At 43.7% G+C, this 25,054-nt stretch overlaps 1 protein-coding gene and 1 non-coding gene across 7 annotated transcripts in view; one reads left to right on the plus strand and one right to left on the minus strand.

The window, feature by feature from the left end:
• Plcb4 (phospholipase C beta 4) overlaps window positions 1–23,703 on the minus strand; it is a 357,655-nt gene extending 333,952 nt beyond the window's left edge. For all 6 annotated transcript variants that reach the window (XM_050134224.1, XM_050134229.1, XM_050134227.1 and 3 more), the window contains exon 1: window positions 23,531–23,703. The gene's annotated coding sequence lies outside the window, so the exon portion shown is untranslated. The remainder of the gene's footprint in view (window positions 1–23,530) is intronic.
• Window positions 592–698, plus strand: LOC126496852 (U6 spliceosomal RNA). Its single transcript, XR_007590459.1, has one exon. It is a non-coding gene; the product is annotated as a U6 spliceosomal RNA (small nuclear RNA).
• Window positions 23,704–25,054: the final 1,351 nt, after the last annotated feature.

The following is a 25,054-nucleotide window of genomic DNA, read 5'->3' on the forward strand; positions in this document are numbered from 1 at the left end:
CCCTTTCTGTTAGTTATCTCTGCTTTTAAAATTTTCCACACAGGGAAGCTTTTTACTTTAAAAAAAAAAATCTCAATTTAGGGTGATGTGGGATTTTTGTTTGTTTGTTTGTTTGTTTTTTCTTGTTGTTGTTTACCTCAATAGAAACTTTCTTTGTGATCTGACCTTTTAAAATCCCTCTTCCTTTGCTGAAGACACAGAGAAATAACTCCACTGAAGGATCCTTAGCATCAGGGTGCCATGGGAGAGCATGTCTTCCCGCTTTGTATTGTGGGGAAAGTATTGAAATGTAAGAAAGAAAGGAAAAAAGGAAGAAAAGAAAGAAAGTATATTTATCTCTTAAAAGAAAGTTAAGATAAAAGAAAAGAAGATAAATATACTTTCTTTCTTTTCTTCCTTTTTTCCTTTCTTTCTTACATTTCAATACTTTCCCCACAATACAAAGCGGGAAGACATGCTCTCCCATGGCACCCTGATGCTAAGGATCCTTCAGTGGAGTTATTTCTCTGTGTCTTCAGCAAAGGAAGAGGGATTTTAAAAGGTCAGATCACAAAGAAAGAGGAAGAAGACGGCTTTCAAAGGCAGTATCTGGTGCTGGCTTCGGTAGCACATATACTAAAATTGGAACGATACAGAGAAGATCAGCATGGCCCCTGCGCAGGGATGACACTCAAAAGCACTATTGGCAGCAGAGATGAACTCTGTTTTCAACTTCCTTCTCAATCTCAAACTACAGGCTTCCTAGCCAATTGGATCCTTTAAAAAAAAAAAAAAAAAAAAAAAAAAACTCACCTTGCAGCCTGGAAAACAGGCCAAAGGCACTGATGTTCCCCTTCACTTTTGAGCCTGCTGTGGGTCAATGGTCTTAGACCCTGTCACTTATATTGTATTGTTTTAATAGAATGCTGATTGGCCAGTAGCCAGGCAGGAAATATAGTTGGGGCGACCAGGCAGGAAGTAGTGAAGGGGCAACCAGACAGGAGAATTCTGGGAAGAGGAAAGACTCAGTCTGCAGTCTGCACCAACAGCAGAGGAAGCAAGATGAGAATGCCTCACTGATAAAGGTACAAAGCCACGTGGCTAACACAGACAAGAATTATGGGCTAATTTAACATATAAGAAAGAGTTAATAAGAAACTTGAGCTAACAGGCCAAGCAGTTTGTGATTAATGTAGACCTCTGTGTGTTTCTTTGGGACTGAATGGCTGAGAGACTGGGAAGGACAGAAACCTCTGTCAACATGAGCCCACACCAGAAAGAAACAGTTCCATGTATACAGTGAAATACTGAGGTCCATATGAAATTAGCTGCCACACAGGATACCAAGACTGGAGCTAAAGACACGTGTGTTACTGTAACTCTTCTCATGTTTCCGTTGTCTTTCCTTATTTCTTTCTCTGCATCTTTACGGCATTTTTCAGTAATTAGCAATGACTAACTTATCTCAAAAAGATGATATAAGCAGATAATCTACAAATAAATATAAGGAGTTATACTTAGCAGACCTCTGATTACACTGGACAGCTTTCTAGACATACAAAGTCTTAACATGAAAAGAATTCTTGGTTGGCTTGGGTTTTTTTTAATGTGTTTGCTTGTTTGAGCTTTTTATTTTGCTCTTATTTTATGTGCACAGGTGTTTTGCCTGCACACTCTTCTGTGCACTACATGAGTACAGAGCCTGTGGAGGCTAAAAGAGGGCATCAGATCCTCTGCAACAGGAGTGAGAAACGATTGTAAGATGCCATATTGGTGCTCAGAACCAAACCCAGGTCCTCTGGAAGAAGCAGTCAGTGCTCTTAATCATTGAGCCATCTCTTCTGCCCCTTTGTTTGTTTGTTTTGCTATTTTATTTTATTAAATATAAATTAAAGACATTCCACCATGAAAAGACAATTTTTTGGAAACTCGTGGAAAAAATGTACCAATAAGAAGCAATGTGCTGTTTCTCCTCCTGGCCCTGGACGGATCCGCTGTATTACGACCAGACTGGGGTACCACTATTCCTTCATGCTTTCTAATTTCCAACAGCATTTTCAGAATGATCATGTGATATGTTCATGAGCTCAAAGTTATCTTTAAGACCCTTAGTGAACAGAACTGGAGAGATGACTCCGTGGTTAAGACTCACACTTCCTACCAAAGGTAGGGAGTTCAGTTCCCAGCTCCCACATCAGACAGCTCACAACTACCTGTAACTCCAGCTTTGGGGCTCTCCAATACCACTGGCCTCCATGAGCACCTTCACTCGCAATAACCCACAGACCACTCAAATACACAAAATTAAAAGTAAAACTTTTAATTAAGAAAACTCTTCGATACTACCAAGATGTAAATCCTATTTTTATTCATATCGTAGGGTAAATTATACATGTTTATAAATTTTGAAGCATGGTGACAAGTAACATTGACCAAAATTAAATTTATAATTTTAAAACGATTTCTGATCATGTGTCACCAGAATGTATCTGATTTGGGAACAAAATCATGTTAATTATTTTGAAGTTATTTTCTAAATCAATAAACTAATGCATGTATTTTATAGCCATCTATATCTGAATTATAAATAAAGGGGAAAACTGAGCATGTTTTATACTTTATGCCATTTATTCTTGGCCAATTATTAAAATGTATTTGTTATACTTCTGTACTGGCTAGTTTTATATGTCAACTTGAAACAAGCTAAAGTCATCCGAGAAGAAGAAGCCTCGATTGAGAAAATATTTGACTGTAGGCAAGCCCGTAGAGTATTTGCTGAATTAGTGATTTAAGGGGGAGGACCCAGCCCCTTATAGGTAGTGCCATCCCTGGGCAAGTGGTCCTGGATTTTATAAGAAAGCAGGCTGAGTAAGCCACAGGGAACAAGCCAGTAAGCAGAACCCCTCGATGGCCTCTGCAACTCCTCCTCCAGGTTCTTGTCCTGAGTGAATTCCTGCCCTCATTGTTTTTTTGATGATGAACTGTTATATGGAACTCAACTCCCCATGGTGCTTTTGACCATGGGGTTTCATGACAACAATAGTAACCCTAACTTAGACAATTTGATACACAGTATTACATTATATGTTATTATACTGGGACTATAAAGTACACATTTCTATTTACATGTATGAACACATATTTCTGTGTGTATGAACAGAAATGTGTGTTCATCATATAAACAAGAATATACAAAATGCAAAAAATAATGTGTACAGCCTGCACTGGCTAAGATTTCTAGCAGAGGCACCTGCCCATCCAGTTCCTGCCTTGATCAACCTGACCAACTAGTTTGAGCTAACAAGAGTTCTGACTTACTTTTTCTACTCCAGTGGCCTATTATTTAACCAAATAAGTAAAGAATAATTGCAGCTTAGAAATCTCATTCCTCCGACTTTCCCTTACCCGGACACCAATACAACAGTCACTTTGACTCTATCAATTAGTCATTTATTTGCTCCTTAGGAATTTTGTTACAGAGCAGGGAGATTATAGAATGTAGCAGCTCGCAGACAATGAGTGTTTCTCAAGGTTTAATACTCCCGAACATCTCGCTGCTGAAAACCTAATCTCTAAATTCCTTCCAAGAGAAGCAGAATGGGAATTGTCCTGGTGTTTCAGATTTTCACCAGAACTCTTGATACGCCTGACAATAAGAGCTGTTCTTTTGCAGATTCACAGGCTTTGTTGCCCGTGGCCAAGTGAGACTTGAAGGCATCCACACTCAGGAGCCCATAGAGCAGTAAAAGAATCTTCGAAGACAATCTAATTGTTCCCATTCCTGCCTTCTTTACCTGCCCCACCAAGTACCCGAAGCCATCCTCATAAACGTGGCTATCTGCAATGAGGAAGGCTGCTAACCCATTGGCTATCTGGATGCTCGCTCGCTCACAGAGACTCATGGCAACGGTCCCTGTGAGTGTGGAGCACTCACACCTGGCTGGTGCTGCCTGCCATTACAAAACAGTCAACAGAGGCCCGGGGAAAATAGAGACGGGCTGTGCCTCAAAGTCGGATAGTAGAAGAAGTTCCCTGCGGGCCAAGTGTGCGGGCCTTCCTGAGATCGTCATTTTCGATGATTCTGTTAAGAGCCCCATCCAAATAAACTTCCTGAACAGAGGCACAAGAACAATCCAGTGAAGTGCCACTAGAGGAGAGGTGCTAAATTCTGAAGTAGTTATCTGGACAGGGAACACTTTGACCAAAGTCATATAATCCAATGATTTTGCAAGAAATTCCAAAGGATAGGTCGGGGGAAGTGTGAGAAAGAAGAGTCAAGCAGCCAACAGCTCTGCTAAGTGCAGCAGCCTTGGCCCGATCCTGTACGGACTACCTTTCTTCCTTATGGCTGATGACCAAGCCTCGGTCAGCTGGAAGAACGGATATTAAGAGAAGACATAACAAACTGGATAAAAGAATGGACACTCTGATTGACAATTGGGTACATTATTTTTTAGTATTCAAAATTAGGTTGCCCCAAATATATTATGATGACTCAAAATTATATGGTATGCCAAACATACCATTCAATAGAGAGGATGGAGAAAATAAAGGTATTTTCTGCTTGTTTTGTAATGTGATCCAGTCAACAAACCAGTTACACTGAGGATCTACCCTGTAGATTTGTTTCCATGAACTTCAGTCACAGAGAAAACTGAGACAACACCGAAAAAGCGGAAGTTCAATGCATTTCAGAAGCCTTCACCCCACAGCCCAACTCTATCAAGGTGACCTTGCACGGAGAGAGACTGAACATCTCACCCGGACAGTCAAGCTTGCCAGAAGAAGTCCAATTATTCAATCAATCAATCTCTACAAAGAGACTCGTGCGCCCTTTGGGTATGAAATACACAAATGCTTTGAAAAAAGATCAGGCAAAATGGACTTGAACAGAGAGCTCGCGGCGCAGAAAGCAGCCCCTCCTGGTAATAAAAACAGAGACCTGAGAGCAAGCTCAGCAAGCCCAAGCCTTCACTTATCTCCCTTCACAGGGAGAATGGTGGGGCTTGCTTCAGGAGAGTCAGTCAGGGCATGGCCAGCTACCAAGCCATTCTCCCAACTCCTTTCTTAGAGCCTTTTCTCATATCCTGAGAACCTCCAAGGTGAGCATTTTCATCAGGGATACAATACTCAACTTGATCAAAATCGCTGGTTGGGTTGTTAGGTACTGACAGCCTAGATGACCTGGGGAAAGAAACACAGAGGAAGAGACCTTGAGGGCATCTGCCTCCAGCTCAACCATGGCAACGTGCTTCCTTTGCAGTCTGGAACCAATGATTTCAACAAGACTGTTTCCTTATCCACAGAATTAGGTTATCACCACAAACCTCACAGGACAGAAAAAAAAAAAATCAATGAGGAAGGAATCACTATTGCCCACAGTCATTTGGCCTGTCAGGGACAACTCTGGGTGGCAATGACACACACTCCTACCAAGTTTCCTAAGCTTCCTCCAGAAGACTGTCCGGAGTCCCAAGCTTTGACAAGACACTTAGAAAATGTCAGTTTCCTTCCCAGACATCGATGCTGTACCTGAGAGTGACTTCAAAGAGCCCGTGACCATGGACTGTGTATGACATGTATCCTCTTGTGTCTACACAAATGAGTTTCAGATGTTCACATTTTCGTGAGGCTTTGCCTCTCTTCACAAGAGCAAAGTGAACTACGGAGGGGGTGAAGAATTCCAACGATGACTTAATCCCCACCACCTCCTCTATTCCAAACTGAGTCATGCAATGGGCACACTGGCATGATTCCCTCAAACAAAGAAGTTTAACTGTTAAGATCTTTTTTTCCTTTCAAAATTAAAAACAGCAATTCCACTGTTCTAAGCTACAATAACCAAAGAATCATGTTGTCCCTGGGACTGTAACACCAACCTACAGAATGGAGGAAGATTTTTCAGAAAATGAACTGTTTCCAGCAAGTAAATCTGTGATGCTTAAGGTAATCCCTCACTGAAATGCTCAGGTCTTGGCGGCTTTCAGCATTATTGGACTGTGTAGTTCATGATGGTATAGGGATGGATGTCTACAATCCCAGTGGGATTTATCTCTTTGGATCATCAGCCATCCTAAATATCAAAGTCACAGTCAAGGTCAACATACTTCCCACTGAGGAAAGGAGGTGTCAGCAAGGTGGACGATGCCCATTTATGCTGCCTCACATAGCCACATGGAATTTAAGTCTAAGACAAAACTTGCTAATTAATGTTAAAAAATGCATTGCTTAGATACCAATTATAGAAACAGCAGAATACATAAAAATCCAAACTAGGATATAAAAAAAGAATGAACTACGCAGAGATGTAGAAGAGCAGCATGTGGCCTCTCTCCTCATCTTATATATTAATTTTAGGGCATGTAGAAAAACCTACTGTGTGCTAGCCACGATATGACTCTGACTCAAAAATGGGAGCCTCCCTGTGACTGAAGTCTTTTACCGCACAGCTTACACCTTATTCAAATGAATTCAAATGGCAGGAGCTGCTCAAGTGAATCACTGCCATTTTATACATATACTGAGAGAAACTACATGTCCTATCTAACCTCATTCTGTGACGCAGCTAAATCGGGCTGTGGAATAAAGTACATCATCTCTACACAATCGAATTCTCTATTACTTAGCAGTACGATATTTTTAAAGCTTACTCCACTAGTAAGGTTTCACGAAACATCCACATATTCCTTCATAATTTAAAGCATAATAATATAATGCATTCTATTTATGATGCCTTTCTAGTCAGTATACTGAATAGAAATCACTTAGCAGGTTTGTTCCCTATTTTATAACCTCAATTCCACAAATATCTTATTCCTATATCCGTAATTCGTATAGCAGTAATTAAATAAAATACCACACTCATAACAACGCCACTCTGCTGGATGTGTTCCCCCAATGAGCACCAAATCACAGAAACTGGTATTCGCTACCTAGTGAAAGTCTCACGATAATTTATTTCCCAACAGAAATAGATATTCCCTAGTCGATCATGAAAATGCTTAAAAAAAAAAACTTTTATAATACTACCCTAGAACTTACACTAACAGCAGAGAAATTCCACAAGTACATGTCATTTATAAAATTATAAACGAGGCAATAATTTGAATTAATAATCGTGGAAAATTATTTAAGACCATTTAATATGGTACCTTTCAATTCCTGGATTTCTCAAAGATGTGAACTTAACACAGTAAAAACACATAAGAAAGACAAGGACCTACCTACGCTCTACCCTCCAAGCCTTAGGAAAGCTTCGAAAAGCGCTGTAAGGCAAGCTTCTGAAGAAAGGAGCTCATGCTCAAAGGCCAACATTAATATTCTGAGGCGAGAGACAATGTGTGTATTTAGTAGCTCATTTCACCATTCTGTTCTAAATTGCCAAGCACTTCCCTTCAATATACCTTCCTCAGCAAGCAAATATAAAATGCTTCCTTTGTGTCCAGTATTGTGCAAGGTCAATGAGGAAACAAAGACTCAACTTCAGTCTCAGGGAGTGTATGCGCACACGCGCGCGCGCGCGCACACACACGCACACACACACACACACACACACACACACACACGGGTTACCATCTCCATAGGGCCCTATTATACGCTGCTGCTGTGTGTGCTGTAACAAAATACCACAGACTACACGGCTTAAACAGAAGAATTTTTTTTTCTTTTTAAACAGAAGAAATTTTATTCTCTTGCAGTTCTGGAGGCCTGAAGTCCAGGATCAAGCCCAGGCTGTCTTGTTTTCTACCGCTGCCTCTCTCTTGGCGAAGACTGCTACCTTCTCATCTTTGTCCTCATGTGACCTTTCCTCTGTATCCATGCAGGCACAGATACAGCAGTGTGTGTTCAGGTCAACCTTATTTTGAAGCCTATCTGTCCTGTAGATCAATCACAAGACCTTGAATAAATGTTTTAATCACTCTGTGTTCTTGGTATCAAATGATGACCATACCTACCCTGCAGGACTGTGGAGAGAATGAGGTTGCATTCCTAAGGCCCAAGGCGCATAGCACACTGGGTCCTGAGCTGGGTCTCAAAGTAACCAGGGGAAACCATGTTATAAAATACTGTGATATTACAACTCTAAATTTTAACTCTCAAATGTTATGATTTTGCAAAGTAATGACTCTAAAATGTCAGAGAATTACTCCATTTCTCCAGTGTGGTTTCTTGTACATCCCAGCTCATACCTGCCGCCACTCCAATGCTAGTGTGTGTGTGTGTGTGTGTGTGTGTGTGAATTTGTGAGTCTGTCTGTCTTTCTGACTGCCTGCCTATCTGTATGTGTCTCTCTCTGTGTGTATATGTGTGAGTCTGTCTGACTGTCTGCCTACCTATCTGTGTGTGTCTCTGTGAGTATGGGTGTGTATGTATGTCTGTGTGTGTATTTGTCTGTCTGTATGTGCCTGTGTGTATGTGTCTATGTCCATGTGCCTGCATGTGTGTGTGTCTGTCTGAGTGTATGTATGCTTGTATGTCTATATTGCACGGATGTGTGTGTCTATCTGTGAATGGCTTGGGTGTGTGTCTCTGTGTGTGTGTATGTGTGTGTGATTCTGTCTGTCTGCCTGCCTATCTGTGTGTGTCTCTGTGAATATGGGTGTATGTGTATGTCTTTCTGTCTATCTGTGCATTTTTCTCTCTGTGTCTATGATCCTGCGTGTGTGTGTCTGTCTGTCTGTCTGTCTGTCTGTCTGTCTGTATGTATGTATGTTTGCCAGTGTGCCTATATGTGCATGGATGTGTGTTTGAGTATGTCTTTTGGGGTGTGTCTGTCTGTCTGTGTCTGTGTGCCTGTGCATGGGTGTGTGTGACTTTGGCTCTGAGAGTCTCAGACCTGTGGACAGGAGGGGAAATGTAGGACGCAGTGGCTCCTTCCTGGTATTTCATCACTTGTGCGGTATAAGTGCTGCTCTCACTTCCACTGGGGGACGGGTGAGTTTCTCTTAAAATATTATAGACCGAACATTTTGTAGAGAGGGGACGTATACCTTCCAAATAACTGATGTTGTCACTTCTCCCCGAAAGCTGGGAGACAGACATCTGCGGCTGTCAGTTAAGGAGCAGACTCTCACTTTCCAATCTTTATGAGAACCCTGTGGGCTTGCCCTGTTTGTAGAATCCAAACTTAGAAAACAAGGGTTGGCCTGTAACTGAACGGTTCAGAAGAGCGCACCTATACCGAGTTACCATCAGGATGGGCATTAATACCCAAGTCATCTGTGTACTTTGAATTCTTCCTTCCCCCTAGGAGGCTGGAGAAATCCCCTGCATGCTCCTTATGACAGATGGAGAGGAGCTTTAGCCAGTTACTGATTCCTTCAAAGGGAACAGAAAACAGACAGAATGAGGCCAGGCTCTTGATTCTGCAAGGGCCTCACATATCCAAAAGGCTCTAAATAAAAGGATATATAGTGTGCATCCCCAATGGCTGCTTGTAAAGTATAAACTAAAATCCTCCTAAATATTGTCACTATTGGAACCTGAATAATGATCTATTTAATAGTCAGCATCCTCGGCAGTATTTTCTCTATACAAAGCTAAAAGAGATTGGCTAAATCAAAAGGGTGTGAATCGGAAACAGAGAGGAGAACCTTTTAAACACTACCACCCCACAAGTGGGGAGGGCATAGTTACAGTTCCAAAGCCGTTCAGAGTAATTCAAACCATTGTAAACAACATGGTCCCTCAACTCTGGAGCATGAAAGACACTGTCAAAAATAATATTCAGTGGAATATTCCCCTTCAATTTAGTGTATCTCCATTTGGCAGTGATATGTTCACAGGTCATTATGAAACCAAAGTACAATGCAAAAAGTAAGTACCAAGCATTTTAGATCACCCTAAGCCCGGCTAAATAAAAATATTCTCTTTAATAAATCACCTTTTCCCGTGAAATCCCTGCAAGTATGAAATGGGGAAATTTCTCTAACTTGGTGCTGTAAGGAAATACACTATGCAGAAGAAGCATAACCTATTGAAACTGAGCTCATGATACAGAAAAGACACACAAGCCTGCGGCCTCCGGGAGTAGATGATAAACTGTCTCCTGGGAAACATCACTGGGCGTGGTTTGCTATGATAACATTAGAGTTTCGGTTAGGGAAATAATGAACACGGAGTTTTCAGATTACTGATCACCCTTCCCAAAATGGCTATTCTGCCATCTGTCAGCACCCTGTCATTCCTCTATAGTAAGCGTATAGACGGCTTCAGGTTATTAACTGTGGTACTCCTTTGGCTTGCTCGTTCACTGCTTTCCTAATTTACTCCGTGGGCAGAATTTAACATGATTTAATACTCACTCATTTAAGAGATGCTTATTTAGTCCCCAATATGCACCATTTTTGTTTCTTCTGTGCATGAGGGCTGTGTTGTAGCGCAAACATGCACAGTTGACACGGAGACAAAGGTGCAGCACCCACCTGCTCTGGGGTAGAAATCAAAGGTGGTTTTGAGGGATAATGACCCCCACCCGGAGTCTATGACAATCTGGACAGATGCAGCCGGGAGGAGGGCATGTGGTTCAAAGTCAGCAAGTACACAGCATCTACAGCATCTAAGTTCTTGGAGTTTAATAAAGCTTAATTTATATAGGTTATATAAATAAAGGAGCTAAAATCTCACTGCAGAGTTCAGGCCAGGGGTGGCCTGCATTTAGAAAATAAGGGAAACAGAAATTAGTTCTAAAAGTAGCAGGGAGTTGCGGAAGGACTTTATAAATAATGCTACAAGACGCTGGGCAGTGGTGATGCACGCCTTTAATCCCAGCACTCAGAAGACAGAGGCAAATGGATCTCTGTGAGTTCAAAGTCAGCCTGGTCTACAGAGTGAGTTCCAGGTCAGCCAGGACAACACAGAGAAACCCTGTCTTGAAGAACCAAAATAAATTAATTAATCAAATAAATAAAACAACAATACAAGACTTGTTTTGTGCCGATTTCTTTAGCTGATGTGAAGGATGAAATCAGAAGCAAAGATAAAGTTATGTTTCTATGTCTATCTTCCTGAAAACCATAAAGCCCTAAGTGAAAGAAGGGAAAAAAACGGCATCACTGTTAAGAATAGCTGATGCTCACTTAGAAGCCAGTAGAATGCATGACTAATGGATGAGGGACAGAGAGTGGGTTATACAGCTATAACAGTCAGGGCTGCAAATAAAAAGGATATTGTTATGGTTATGGTTTGAATTTGAAATGTCTGCCACAGGCACATGTATTTGAACCCTTGATCCCCAGTTGGTGCTGCTTATTTCTGGAGGCTGCAGAACCATTAGAAGGTAGGACCTAGCTAGAGGAAGTTGATCACTGAGGAACAGGTCTCATGCATTACAGTCCAGGTTCCAGACAAAGGCTCTCTAGGCTTCCTGATCAGCATCGATGGAAATAATCAACCTCATCCAGCTCTGCTACCATGCCTTCCTGACCAGAAGCGACTGTACCTTTCCAAACTGTGAGCCAAAATAAACCACCTCTTCTTTAAAGTGTTTCTTGCCATGCATTCATCATAGTAGGACAAAACCCACTCCAGTCATAAACTTGAGCAATAGTATCAAGAAAGGAAAAGAGTGGACAAAGACCTATTAAGGGGACATGTGGGGGGGGGGGCTCTAAATGAGCAACTTGGCACACAAAGATTTAGAAACTGAGACAAAACATACATTTGGAGTGAATTTGAGAGTTTCTGTTTGGGGCATTCTGACCTGCAGGCACCCATAAGGCTTCAAAGTCAAAATCTCTAGCAGACAAAGGATGCTTTTGAAGCTCAGACAAAAATTTCCAGCCACAGGAGTTTGCAGTAAACAGTTAGTTGACAGAATGTAAAAGTAAAGGAACCATCACCTACAGAAGGAGTTTTGGGGTGAGCCAATGCTCACTCTGTAGAGCAATAGCGAAGTCTCCAGAGACTACCAGGTTAAGTGCTAAATGATGAAGACTATTCATGAAGCTCTGCCCCAGTACAGAAAGAGGACTTTCTGTGCAAGGGCCAAGTAAGCCCTTGGGAGCAGGGACTTCAAGATCTATGGCAGCAACTACAAAAGTGAATCAATCAAGCACCATTTGTTTCCTCTGAAATGAGGATGTTACACCTGAGTCACCAACTCTGGATCCACACGGCAGCTCGAGTCTTGGATCCTTAAGCTATAAACTTTGGATGTAAGGAAAGAGAGACTCCTTCCAGCTGCCCGATTTTATGATTCTAATCAAGTTTCATTGTTTGCTCATGAAGAACAAATGCACAAACCCAGCAGAGTGGCTTCACCTTTTCAAACAATAGGACCAGAAATACAAGAAAGCAGATGGAGTTGATATCTGGTGTCTTTATTGCTCTGCTGAACAAATGAGAAAATAGAGTTCGCTCGTGTCCACCTCATGATGCTAATGACTTTGTTAAATTGACTTCTTTGAAAGCAGATCACTGCTAATAATTTAATTCCTTCCTAGTCTCTTCCCTGGGTACCTAGCATTTTAGATAAAATATTTTAATAAAATATTAAAAGCAAAGAAATGACACCCCAGGTATCCATTTGGATGGTGACAGACATTATGAATCCCTTTTACCTATAGCCCTAGCCTATCAGATAAAAGAGATGAAGTCTGCCATTCTATGGTCTTACCTAAGAAAGACAGTCTATTCCAAATGACACCTAAACACTGTAAACAAAAGCTCTTCCAAGGATGGCCACAAGTCTTACCAAAAGCAGCCATAGGATACTATGGAACAATCTCAACTTTCAATTTAATTGTTGCAGCTAAAGTTTTACTTTTTCATAAAACAGACTTCAGGTTTTCTGCCTTAGCCTGAAATCTAGCTGATGTGGCTCCTACTCTACCAAAGTGGGTAGCTGAGTTCCACCTTCACCTCTCTGGACCATACACCAACTCCTTCCACCCAGCCTACCTTTGCTCTGTGACTTCTATCTGGGTTCATCTATCTCGGCGACAGAGGTAGGCATGCACAGACTCCTGCTTTCCCTGCTGTGATATCACAGGGTCACTGTGTCCCTACAAAAGCAACAGTTCCTGACAGTCACAAATCCCCAGTCATCCTTTAACACTTGCCCTCATTGTGTTCCTACACTTGGCCACGTTTTCTTCCTTCCTTTCTTTTTATTTTTTGAAACAGAGTTTTTCTGTATAGCTTTTGGAACCTCACTCTATAGACCAGGTTGGCCTCGAACTCACAGAGATCCGCCTGTCTCTGCCTCCCGAGTGTTGGGATTAAAAGCGTGCACCACCACCGCCTGGTATCTGCCCACATTATCTAAAAGATAATGTGAGAGCCCGCCCCAAAGGACTTGATTGACACATATCGTCTAATCAGGTCCTGAGACACAGGTTTGAAGAGTGACTTTTTATGGATATTGTCAAAAGAAATTGTCTGTAAACTGTGAAATACTATAAGGTTTCCACCAGCAAACCTAGCACAGACGTCAGGTTTCCATGCCAAGGGAATCCAACTGATTCTTGCCGTATTTCTACAATTCACAGTGTGCTGTAAAAATAAACATGCAGAAGGCATACAATCAGGATCTGAATGTCACTGCCAAGCTAACCAGAAGCGTGTTTTAAAACGGGTATCTGGAGGAACAGATGAAGGATTCAGACCCATCTCTGAAACACAGACAAGATTCCGTCTTCCTGCCTCAAACTCCCATCAGGATATCTTGACCCTGATGGAGAGGCTTTAAGGTAATTCTAGTTCCTGTGGGCAAGCCATCAAATTCTGAAAAGCAACGACTAAGTGGATTTATGTTATTGTTAATAATTATAGTTATCAAAACTGTCACTTCTAAAAGAGTCCAATATCAGTGACCTAGATTTACTGTCTTTTTCCAGTAAGTCTTGAAATGAATATACCATGTAGTTTCTAAAGTACATAGTCCTTTGTGTTCAGTTCATTTCTCAAACTAATAAAAATTAACTTCAGGTACCCACTAAAGAAACTCAGTAAGAAGGCCATGCCATTGATTCCTCAAAAATCTCTTAGAAGATATTAGGGACACCTGTTTTTCTTGTTTTGTTGCAAGCTTATTTACATTTTTGTTGGTTTGGTGGGTTGGGTTTGGGAAGTTTTGTATATTGAGACATGAGTAGTGTTTATGTAACCTAAGCTGGCTTCAAACTCAAGATCCTTCTGCCTCAACCTCCTGGGTGTTAAGCTTACAGATAAGTACTACCAACCCTAGCATAGGGGATTCTTTGATAACTCTATATAGCTGTTGTTCGGCGTCCACAGAAGTCTGTTTCCAGGATTCCACAGATACTCAAGTCCCTTAGATAAAACAGTGTGACATCTGCTTACATATCCTCCTTTATACATTAAGTCACCTCATTACTTAAGATGCCTCATATAGTATAAATAGTTACAATACTGTATTGTTCAGGGACTAACCCTCAAAAAAAATATCTAGGGCTGTGGATGGAGCTCAGTCACAGAGGGCCTGCCTGAACTATGAACATGTTCAGTATAGATACTGTTTCCCCCTAACAATTTTGACCTGCAATTATTTGAAACACAGGGACTCAGAACCCATACCACGGAAAGCGGACTACATTAGCAAATCTAAATTTACCAGTAACTTCAGAGAGGCATGTTTAGCCTCCAAATTAGTTTAATTGTCCAAGGTCAGTATCAATCTGCATTATGCATTGGCTCCGTAGGCCCCGACTTCTCTGAAGACAATTCCGTGATGCTCATAGCATGTCCCTGCTGGAAAATCTCAAAGCTAACCAAGATGATCAGAAAACAGACTTTTAACTCCGATTCTACAAAATAACTCTTTATTAAAGGGCTTTCCCATTAGTCCCTTAACTAGAGAATACTTTTTTATTAAGTACTGTAGTTTTAAGTACATGATCTGTTTCTAAAGTCATTTCCGGGTACACAGCATAAAACTGAAGGCTAATTGAATTAGTAGCTCTGTAGCAATGGAGGCTAGGTTTCGGTTAGAAGATCCATTCCTATGTAGAACCTGAGGCTCTGTGAGACAGAAATTCCACCACCGGGGACCTTTTGAAAAGGCAATGTGCTCCCTTCTTCTGCTCCTTATTGGGACCTTGGGAGCTCAGTCCAGTGTTCCAGTGTGGGTCTTTGTCTCTATCTCCATCCATCACCAGATGAAGGTTCTATGGTGATATGCAAGATATTTGTCAGTATTGCTATAGGATAGGGTCATTTCAGGTTCCCTATCCTCAGCTTCCCAAGGAACTAACTGGGGACATCACCTTGGGCTCCTGGGAGCCACTCTAGGTTCAAGTCTCTTGCCAACCCTAACATGAGCAAGGATGTCAGGACCACGAGGGGTGCACCCACCCACTGAGACAGTGGAGCTGATCTATTGGGAGCTCACCAAGGCCAGCTGGATTGGGACTGAAAAAGCATGGGATAAAACCGGACTCTCTGAACATGGCGAACAATGTGGGCTGATGAGAAGCCAAGGACAATGGCACGGGGTTTTGGTCTTACTTCATGTTCTGGCTTGGTGGGAGCCTAGCCAGTTTGGATGTTCACCTTCCTAGACATGGACGGAGGGGAGAGGACCTTGGACTTTCGACAGGGCAGGGAACCCTGACTGCTCTATGGACTGGAGAGGGAGGGGGAGAGGAGTGGGGGGAGGGGGAGAAGGGTGGGGGGAGGGGAAGGGAAATGGGAGGCTGGGAGGAGGCGGAAACTTTTTTTTTCCTTTTCTCAATTAAAAAAAATAAAATAAAAAAATTAAAAAAAGGCAATGTGACAGTGTTTTCTCTGAATTTTAAAAGTGCATGTGCCTTTTTGGCCAAATAATTCTATTTCTTGGAATTTAGTAATAAGGAATTTTCACACATATTCATGAAGACCAATGAGAAAAAATCTTCTTTCCCCATACAGCTGTGAGAAAATGGTTAAATCCTGGTGTTTACATACTACAAGATTATATGTCACACCAGGCTGTCTACAGTGCTGCAGAGATGAGAAAACCAGTATGCAGACAACAAAATTGCCATGATATACAGTTTTGAAGACAAAGCAAGCCGCGCAAAGATAGATGTGGTATGATCCAGTTTATATAACAAGAAAAGGCATCTGCATGTACAGTATGCTCCAACTTACATAACAAGAAAACCACGTCTATGTATCTGAGTATGTAAATGAATGGACTAAGGGAGAAGACAGAGACACTTGAAGCTGTTGCCAATGGTTATATCTGGGGAGGGTGTAGGTGGGAAAGAGTACTTTATATATTGCTACTGTCTTTCTGCATTGTCATTTCAACTGGAATATATCAGTACATCACTTACATCATTACATCATTTTAGAAACCAGTAAAAAAAAAAAACTTAAATTCCACAGAGGGCGTTGGGTAGTCTATTCAAGTAACAGAACATCAATAGAGAAAGGAGAACCCCATCCCAAAAGACTGCACTTTTATTTGACCCAACGTGATCTCCCACTGATGAGTGAGAAGGAAAAATTAGGGCAGATGCACCTTGAAATGCTCACCTGCAGAAACAGATCTAATTTCTCTATGCTCAGGGAAAATATAGCAACTGTCGATACAGGAAGGGACATCCCATGATTGACAGAATTCCAACCAGTGACCAAGGCCAGAGAACTCCTATGACCCTCAATAGGGGAAGTTACTCATTTCTCTATTCCAAACTGTTCACATTTCAAAGCATTGTCAAAAAATGGGATAGAAAATAATGTCCCACCTTTCCCAACACTGCACATTTATCAATACCTTAGAAAACAAGAAGAGAGGAAAAGCCAGAAATTCAGAATCTAAACTCTATACTCAAAATAAAGGACTATACAACAAATGTAAACCCTTCCCCTTTAAAAAAAAACTATTTTAAAAATCAAATAAAACTAATGGTATTTTCTAGGACACGGTGCATCTGAGAATTTACACCTGACGCAAGGATCAACATGGGAGCTCTCAGACTGAATTCCTGCCACAGACGTGTCGGGTTTGGCACCAACATGGGTAGTGTGCATGCCAGTAGAGGCCAGAGGCCAAAGGTCATTCCTCATTTGCAACAATCTTGGGCTTTGTTTTTCACGGCAGGGTCTCCCACTGGTTTGGGGATCACTGATTGGGCGGGGCTGGCTGGCCAGCTAGCCCCAGGTTCTGCCTGGCTCCATCCAGCTCCTCACTGCTGGGAGTCTCTGCGATGACAAGCAAGTAGCTTTGTTACATGATTCTTGAGATCTAACCGAGGTCTTCATATTTACGTGGCAAGCATTTTACATACTGAGCAATCTCCACAGCCCAATTTCCAAGCACTTTTTGGTTTATTTACTTATCTATTTTATGTGTATGAGTATTTGGTCTGCATGCATGTCTGTGCATGTAGAGGCCTGGTCTCCGCAAAGGCTATCAGATCCACTGAGACCGGAATTGAAGATGGTTTTAAGTCACCATGTTGGTACTGGGAATCAAACCTGGGTCCTCTGGAAGAGCAGCCAATGTTTTTAATCATCTCTCCAAACCCCATCTGATCACTTTGCAGTGGGAAGACTTCACATATCCAGTACTCTATATTTTGTGTTCCTTTTTCAAATGTGTACGCAACAACAGGATCCTTTGACAGCTGCTCCTAGAAAGGGACACACACGGCCTCCACGCCTAAGGTCCCTGACACCTGTCGGCAGCACCTATGTATGCTGTTTACCTGGCTCCTAAACCAGAGACTACAACAGCCTCATGGACACTATAAAACTGCCAGGTGAAAAGTGGCCCTTGGGTGCCGACCTTGCATTGGCAGCAACGCCCCCACCCTCGGTTAGCATCTACTCACTTACTTCTCTCAGACTTCCAGCCTATGCCACTGCAGAGACAGAAGTCCCTAGAGCAGCGGGATGAGGAAACAAGGCTTGATCCTCAACTTGCTATTCCGATTCCATCCTCGCAGCAGTTGCCAGAAGCTTATCTATTACATCGCAGTCCAGTCACTTAAAATAAGTGCCACATCATGCTTTATGGCAAAAAAGAAAAAGAAAGAATAAGACCCCTCCTTTCCGCACCATGCACTATCCTAACTACAGGGAACACAGAAGCATGGTTGAAGAGAGTTGGAGGGAGTTCTGGACTAACATGCTGCTTGCCTATAATCCCAGCACCAGAGAGCCTAAAGCAGGAGGATTTGTAGTTCGGAGCAGCATCTGCAACATAGCCAGACCCAGAACAAAACAAAAATGGTTTAGGGGTCAATTCACCTGGATTTCATCCCAACTCTAAGCCCTAACCCATGATTAACCCCTCAAATGTACGTTCTCTCCAAATGCAAACATGAGTCGGTTACTACTCCATATCCCAAGAAAAAGAGCCCAGGGGAGGAAGTGAACGAAGGGGCACATTTCAAGATCTCAACAAGCATCTGGTTTCGGGTTTTTGTTTTTTTTGTTTTTTTTCACCTTTACGGTTGTTAATAGTACCCTGAGTAGAGAAGTTGAGTGTTCCCACCAATGCCCATGGGAAAAAAAGGAGCCACAATGTGCCCCTAAACATCAGCGGTCCCCAAATTCTTCTCATGAATGTTTCTGTCCTTGCAAGGCTAAATGACTTAATATGGTCTATTTTAAAGCCTTGCTGAGGGACAGAGGCCCTGGGGATAGCATCTGGCTCCCGCATTACAGTTCAAAACCCTACACTCACAGAATCTCAAGGCAACTGGAGCTGAGTAATGTTGGATTTCTCTAGCCACATGCAGTCACAGGGTGAGAGGAGTCCAGAGGAAGATCTGGCACTAGGAGGTGGCCTGTGGGGTCACTGGAACTTTCCCTGATTGCAGGATAGAAGTGTAAATATCCCTTATAAATAAATATAAATATAAATAAGAGCTTCCCCTGGGCGGGCTTTAACAAATAAACCAGCGCCATCTGCCCCTGATGAAGGAAAGTAAGAATTGTGAGCAGTGATCTTGGTAGCATTAGTGAGAGAAGAGGGAACGTGGTTGTCACAGCAACACGAATGCTGTCCCCAGCACCAATCATGCTATACCAGCCCTAGCCTGGGGTTGGGTCAGAGGCAGGGTGGTGAAGCATTCTTTAACACCAGAATCAGCCGAGGCCACATGGCTGTCACGGGACAGGGTCAGGATTGAAGCTCAGGGATGACTTCTTCCAGCACCGTAGGATCTCAAATGTGCCATTTCATGTGAAGGCAACGCCAGAACACAATTCCCCAGCTACTCACCCAACGACTCTGACAGGGGCCAGGTCTCAGGCCAAAGTTCTTCACATTGTGGGGGTCATGCACATTTGTGCAGCCTGGTGAGTCCCCCAGACTCTTCTAAGCATATTTCAAATGTGTAAAATTAAGTACTATTAATAAGTACCACAGACACTAACCATACTTATCAAAATCATAAGTTTTAAAGTGAACTCACATTGGGCTAGAGAGGTAGCGCTGCCGCTGTTCTTCCAGAGGACCAAGGTTAGGTTCCCAGCAGCCACATGGTGGCCAGCTAACAACCCTCTGTAACTCCAGTTCCAAAGGATACAATGCCCTCTTCTGGCCTCCTAGGGCACTGCACACACATGCTACTAAGACATACAGGCAGGCAAAACACGCATACACATAAAATAAAAATAAATGAATCTAAAATTAACAAAACAACACAAATTCATGAGAATGCACCTCTTTTCAAGCCATTAAATGCCAAGTGTTACCAAGGAATGGCTCCAGTGACGGCTGTCGTTGTCACTTGGAAAGAAGTAAAAATTAAAGACCTGACCGCTGTATTCACTTAAGGTGAATCTGACTTACGCTATTCTTCCTGCCTCTAAGGAAATGGCTACTTTAGTTCATCTGTGCTAAGGAGCTCAATAACATCCTTTAATTGTTTGGGGGGAAAACAATGCTCTCCAAGGGTGGTGGACACTGAAGTAACATTTGCCTGGAATCCTCCAGGGATCCTGTGAGCAGAGCTGTGGGAGATTCCCAGTGGAGAGAAGATAGGGCTCTGTGGTCACATGGCAGAGGGGATTCTCACTGCAGGCTCTGTGAGGAGCAGCCGGGAGAGGTCTTCAGAGAAGACCCTCTTCTCATCTACGTCCTAGCCACCTATTTTGTTTCCGTATAGGAAAGGAAAGAAAAGGCACCGTTGAAACTGGGAATATTAAAAAAAATATTTGGACATTCATTCTCCCAAACAAAACGACCTCTTGGCTAAGTTTTGAAATGAAGGGCATTACCACCACCCTCTCGGAACTCTGGTTACACCTTCCACAGGACCACAGCATCCAAAGGGAGGAAAAGCCAGCCAGGCTTCAGTAAGTGAGGTTCACGATCATGAGAACCGGGTTGACTTTTTGAAAGTAGGCTTACATACAAGGATGATGAAAGATTCTCACTCACCTGCTCACTGCTGTATTAGTACTGGAGTCTCCCTACACCACAGGTGAATTACACCCATTCTTATATTTGGTTGGGGTAAAGAGCCAGAGGCACAGACACTCAAAGTCATAACTAGAAAACAATATTACAGCTTGAGGAAGCAGCTCTGCTCTAAAGGGAAGGCTTTATCAAAGGAAAAACTATTAAACAGAAAAACAAACACAAAGGAACAGAAGCAAGGTTATTCTGTGCCCTGCCTATGACGGGGGAAAAGGAAGCGGACGTGGACAGGGCTCAGAGTTAAGCAGCATCCTTGCAAACAAGGTTAACATTGGAACAGGAGCTGCAAAAGCAGGTGCCTGTCAGCGCTGGAAGATGTCCTTATTTCTCAAGAGGTGAGCAGGTCTCTTACAGAGACACATTCACTCGGGAAGTAAAAAGGAACTATTTACAAACTGCAATCTGGACATCAACTGCCAATAGTGGTCACTAAACATCCTCATGGGCCCCTTGACCTCATTCTAAGTATCAAATGCGGAGCTTCTTGCTTTTACGGAACTCATAGTGATAACGTTCTCAAGGCCTGGGTCATCCCTGCTAGAAAAACATGCTCTTTTGTTCCTACTCTAGAAGTGGTCACAAATGACATTAAGGACATCCTAATCTGCCTCATAATTTTCATTTTTTAAGTAATATTTATATTTGCCCCAAAATATTTGTGTTACTATTAGGGCATTTGTTGAAAGTGTGAAAATTACAAAAAATTATTCCTCCACATAGCACTATTACCTAACTGCTCTGGTCCAAAAATCTGTAATTTACTTGCAACATAAGATTTTATAATTTAAAAAAATCCAATGTGGCAACTAATTATTAACGTTGTGAAAATCCACCAAAAATTTTATTTATTAATTTATTAATTATGACATTTGGGTTTGCCACCTGCATTTGAAAAACCAGGGATGACAAGCAGACACTGTCCCCGGAAGCTTATATTCCAGCCTGTCACAACTTAGCATGCCACTGAAGTGGGTTCACAGACACCTCAGCTGTGTAGAAACCCAATTTTACACAAAGGGTAGGTAGGCATGAAAGCAAGGCAAGCATTTGGTCATTCGATTACCAGTAAATCAAATCTTAAAAGAGATTAGCAGCAGCCTAAGGAAATACCATGTTCACTAGGATTGCCAAATATGTTCCATGCTGCCCAAATCAGCAGTATACATTGATGGACCTAAAGGCAGCTGGATACATTGTTGGAAAGGAAACAAACACATTAGCACTAAAGGGTCTCTGTTGGAGATGGAATGAATTATTTCAAGGGTGATACAAATCTTTAAAATCCACCTCTCCAAAAGCTCTTTTGAAACCTTGAAGGGTTTTTTTAATTCCTGTTATTTCCCTATCTGATATGACAACAAGCACACAGCCTGGGTTCCGGGGCACGCAAGTTTAACGTCATTCACATTTCCCAGCACACAGAGAGAAAGCTTGCGAATGAATATTGCAGTACGAAGCCCTTCTGTGTGGGTGTGCATTTGTAAAATAAAAGTAGAATTATTCCAACAGATGTAAATGTGTTCCCTGTGATCAAATGGAGTCTTTGAAATTCTGTTTTGACAGTTACTTGTAAAACAGCATTTCCACAGTGATTAATTCAGAGCTTGGTAGTGATATCATCAAAGCTAAATCAAAACTAAGTTCTGATGGCTGAGTAACAGAAGTTGGAGGGAAGCACAACCAGGGACGTAGCACACAGCACCTTGCAGCCTACTGTGTCATGGTAAGACACACTAGTTCCATCAGCAAAGTTTCGTGACCATAAAAACGCTCAGAAACGCTATTTTATTTTAAATGTAATTTTTTCTTATAGTTGTTCCCTCAAGACACCGGTCATGTGTAAACGTCTACAGTTTTAAAAGATGATATAATAGATCAATACACCAGTTGAAAAATATGCAAGACTGTTCTGTGGAAGAAAAAAAAATAACCAGCATGCTAGATTACATAACACAGCCAGCCAGGGATTACACCACAGGATTCTGGTGAGCTGAATGTCTGATCCTCGGTATGATTCTGGGACTTAGGTTATCAAAGTTTGAAGGGTTCAAGACATTAGGTTCTCAGTTCAAACACATCTCTTAAAAACCACCAGTTCTGAAAACACTAAAAAAAAAAAAATTAAGTTAAAATTTTACACACACACCATCTTCCCCTCTTCCTCACTTTCTGGGCTCACAGGAGTATGTCCAGGTCAAGTCACTGGTTGCTCTTGCTGACCATCTCTACGATCTGATTTCTCTTTAAAGGAGAAATTCAATTCTTTTTGAAAACATTGTACATCTGCCTGCGTTTGGACATTACTTCCAACCAAACCACTTAACATATATCTCCACAATGAAAAACTTAAGTTTATGGCCCACCATGTATCCAACTCGGGCTTTAAAAAATGGTGACTGTCCACAAACGCTTTGTCCCAAATAAATCTCAAGCACCTTGCTTTACAACAATAGGAAAAATCGCTATATGAAGTTTTTTTAAAAAAATCATATCTCAAATGCATGCATATTTGTGGAAATATAATGGACACTTGCCATTCTTTCTAGAAAAAATGCTGGTTTTAAGACTCTAGACTTGTTCATTTGGAGAATTCTATGTTTTCACACTTCGATTCAGTAGTTTACAAAGTCTAAACTCGGAAATTTTCTACAATATAGACAGGGTCTAATTGACTAAGAAAAACAACTTTAAACTTCTGAAAATAAAGCAACCTTCATTTATGTGCTTTTAGGAGGCCCAAACACTGCCCAGAAGGAGCGCTTAGCCTGTCAGTGTCAAGTGGAAACGCTCTATCATTCTTAAGCTGTCCCCAGAAGACGCTGAAGATGCACACGCACACACATTTACATGCGTTGCACAGTGCCAACTATTTCCAACCAAAATAATCATATACACGTCGAGCCTAGCTATTTCTAGCGCAGAAGCGGGTGAACGTCCGGGTAGGCAGAGGAAACCCAGTAGCAGATGATTGCCGGGGAGGCGGGTGGCGGCGGGGTCCCCTGCCTCCCGCGCAGGGCGCCTCGCACCCCGCACCTGCACCGGGTCCCCCGGCAGGGCATCCGGGGGCGCGCGCGCGCGTCCGGGGCGCACCCGCGGGAAGCCGAGTAGCCCGGCGGGCCGGGAGCGACTGGAGCATCCCCGGGCGGGACCCGAAGCGCCTTCTCCTACCTGTCACTTCGAGGCGAGTCGCTGCCGGGGATGCGGCCGCCGCCGCCTCCGGGAGCCCCGCTGTGTGTATGCGCGCGCGCGCGTGTGTGTCTGTGTGTGTGTCTCTGTGTGTGCGTGTGTGTGCGCGCGTGTGAGAGCTTGTTTGCGGCGCGGCTCCTTAGCCGCTCGCGCGCCGCCACCCCCCTCCCCGCCGCCGCGGCCGCCGAGCCCCTCCGGCGCCGCCCCGCCCTCCGCCGCCTCCGCCCCCCACCGGCCTGCACCTCCCCGCCGCGCTCACCTCGGCTGCCCGCTGCCCGGGGCGCCGCCCGCCGCTCCCGCCGAGCCGGGCCCCGTGCGGCCCCGGGCCCGCCGCCCTTGCTCCCGGCCGCGACGCTGCCTCTGGAGCCCAAGCCGTCGCCTCGCAGCCCCAACCTGCCCAGGCTACGGAGCATGCCCAGTGCGGCGCCCGGCGGGGCTGGGGGTGGACCGGGGCCGAGCGGGCCGGCCGTGAGGGGTGGCGGGGGGAGCGGGTTGGTTGTCCCGGGGTCGCCGCTGCTTTCCGGGTGCAGGGTCCGGGGACGCGCCCGCGGAGACTGAGTTAAGCCCGCAGCGGGACACCACGCTCTGGTGGCCAACGACCCAGCGGGTGCCCTGCCCGGGAGGAGGGGGCGCGGGCCAGCCAGAGCCCGGAGCGGGAACTGCGCTTTCGTCTACGTTACATTGAACAAACACGGAGAGCGTGTACACTGCAGCAGGCACTGCGAGAAATAGGCATTTTATTCACTGAGCCCGAGAAACAATCTGCCGGAGGAAGTACTACAACACGCTTACACTGAGCCAGAGAGAAAGTGATTTCCAAAGTCTTCCCCCAAGTGATCCTAAGACGTGCACCCCACTCCACACCCAGACTTTGGTCCCAGGGATGCTGGGGGCCGCTCCAGCCAGCTCTCCCAGTTCGCCCTGGCCCAGCAACCGACACCCAGATGTCCCAAGTCCTGCTCAGGCGGTCTGGCAGTGTGCATCCAGGGACACCCTTTGTGAAGACCCTATCCGAGCTGCTCCGGAACTCCCCGAGGGCTTCCTCCAACCGAGGACTCTCTAGCTTCCTTCCCCCCCCCCCACCCCCTCCTGCCTGACGGCGGCCACCAAAACCCGGAGACGTGGCACCTGCGCACTGGGGACTGGGGCCCATGCTCCAGGCTGAACTGGGCATGCTCAGCTGCCTGAGCTGGTCTGGCGGGTCAAGAGGAAAAGGCTTGGCTTGAAGGGTAGCTTAAGAAATGAGGAGGAGAGGGGCAGGCTATTAGGGCAAGGGGCAGACCAGGCACTGTGGCACAAGCCGTTAAAAATGCAACAGTCGTCCCCCTAATTCTCTCTGGCAATTTCTCTCAGGAGTAAAAGGGGACTAACCATGGAAAGTTGATCAACTAGTGTGATGGTACGTGCCTGTAATCCCAGTTGGTGTGGGTTTTGACAGCAGCCTAAACTATACCGTGGGTTCAAGGCCAGCGTGATCCTTGTCTCAAAACAAAAAAGAAAAAAAAA

The sequence above is a fragment of the Alexandromys fortis genome, unplaced genomic scaffold, assembly GCF_014885135.2.
Source record: "Alexandromys fortis isolate MF-2015 unplaced genomic scaffold, M_Fortis_MF-2015_v1.1 scaffold_6, whole genome shotgun sequence".
In the NCBI taxonomy this organism is placed as follows: Eukaryota; Metazoa; Chordata; class Mammalia; order Rodentia; family Cricetidae; genus Alexandromys; species Alexandromys fortis.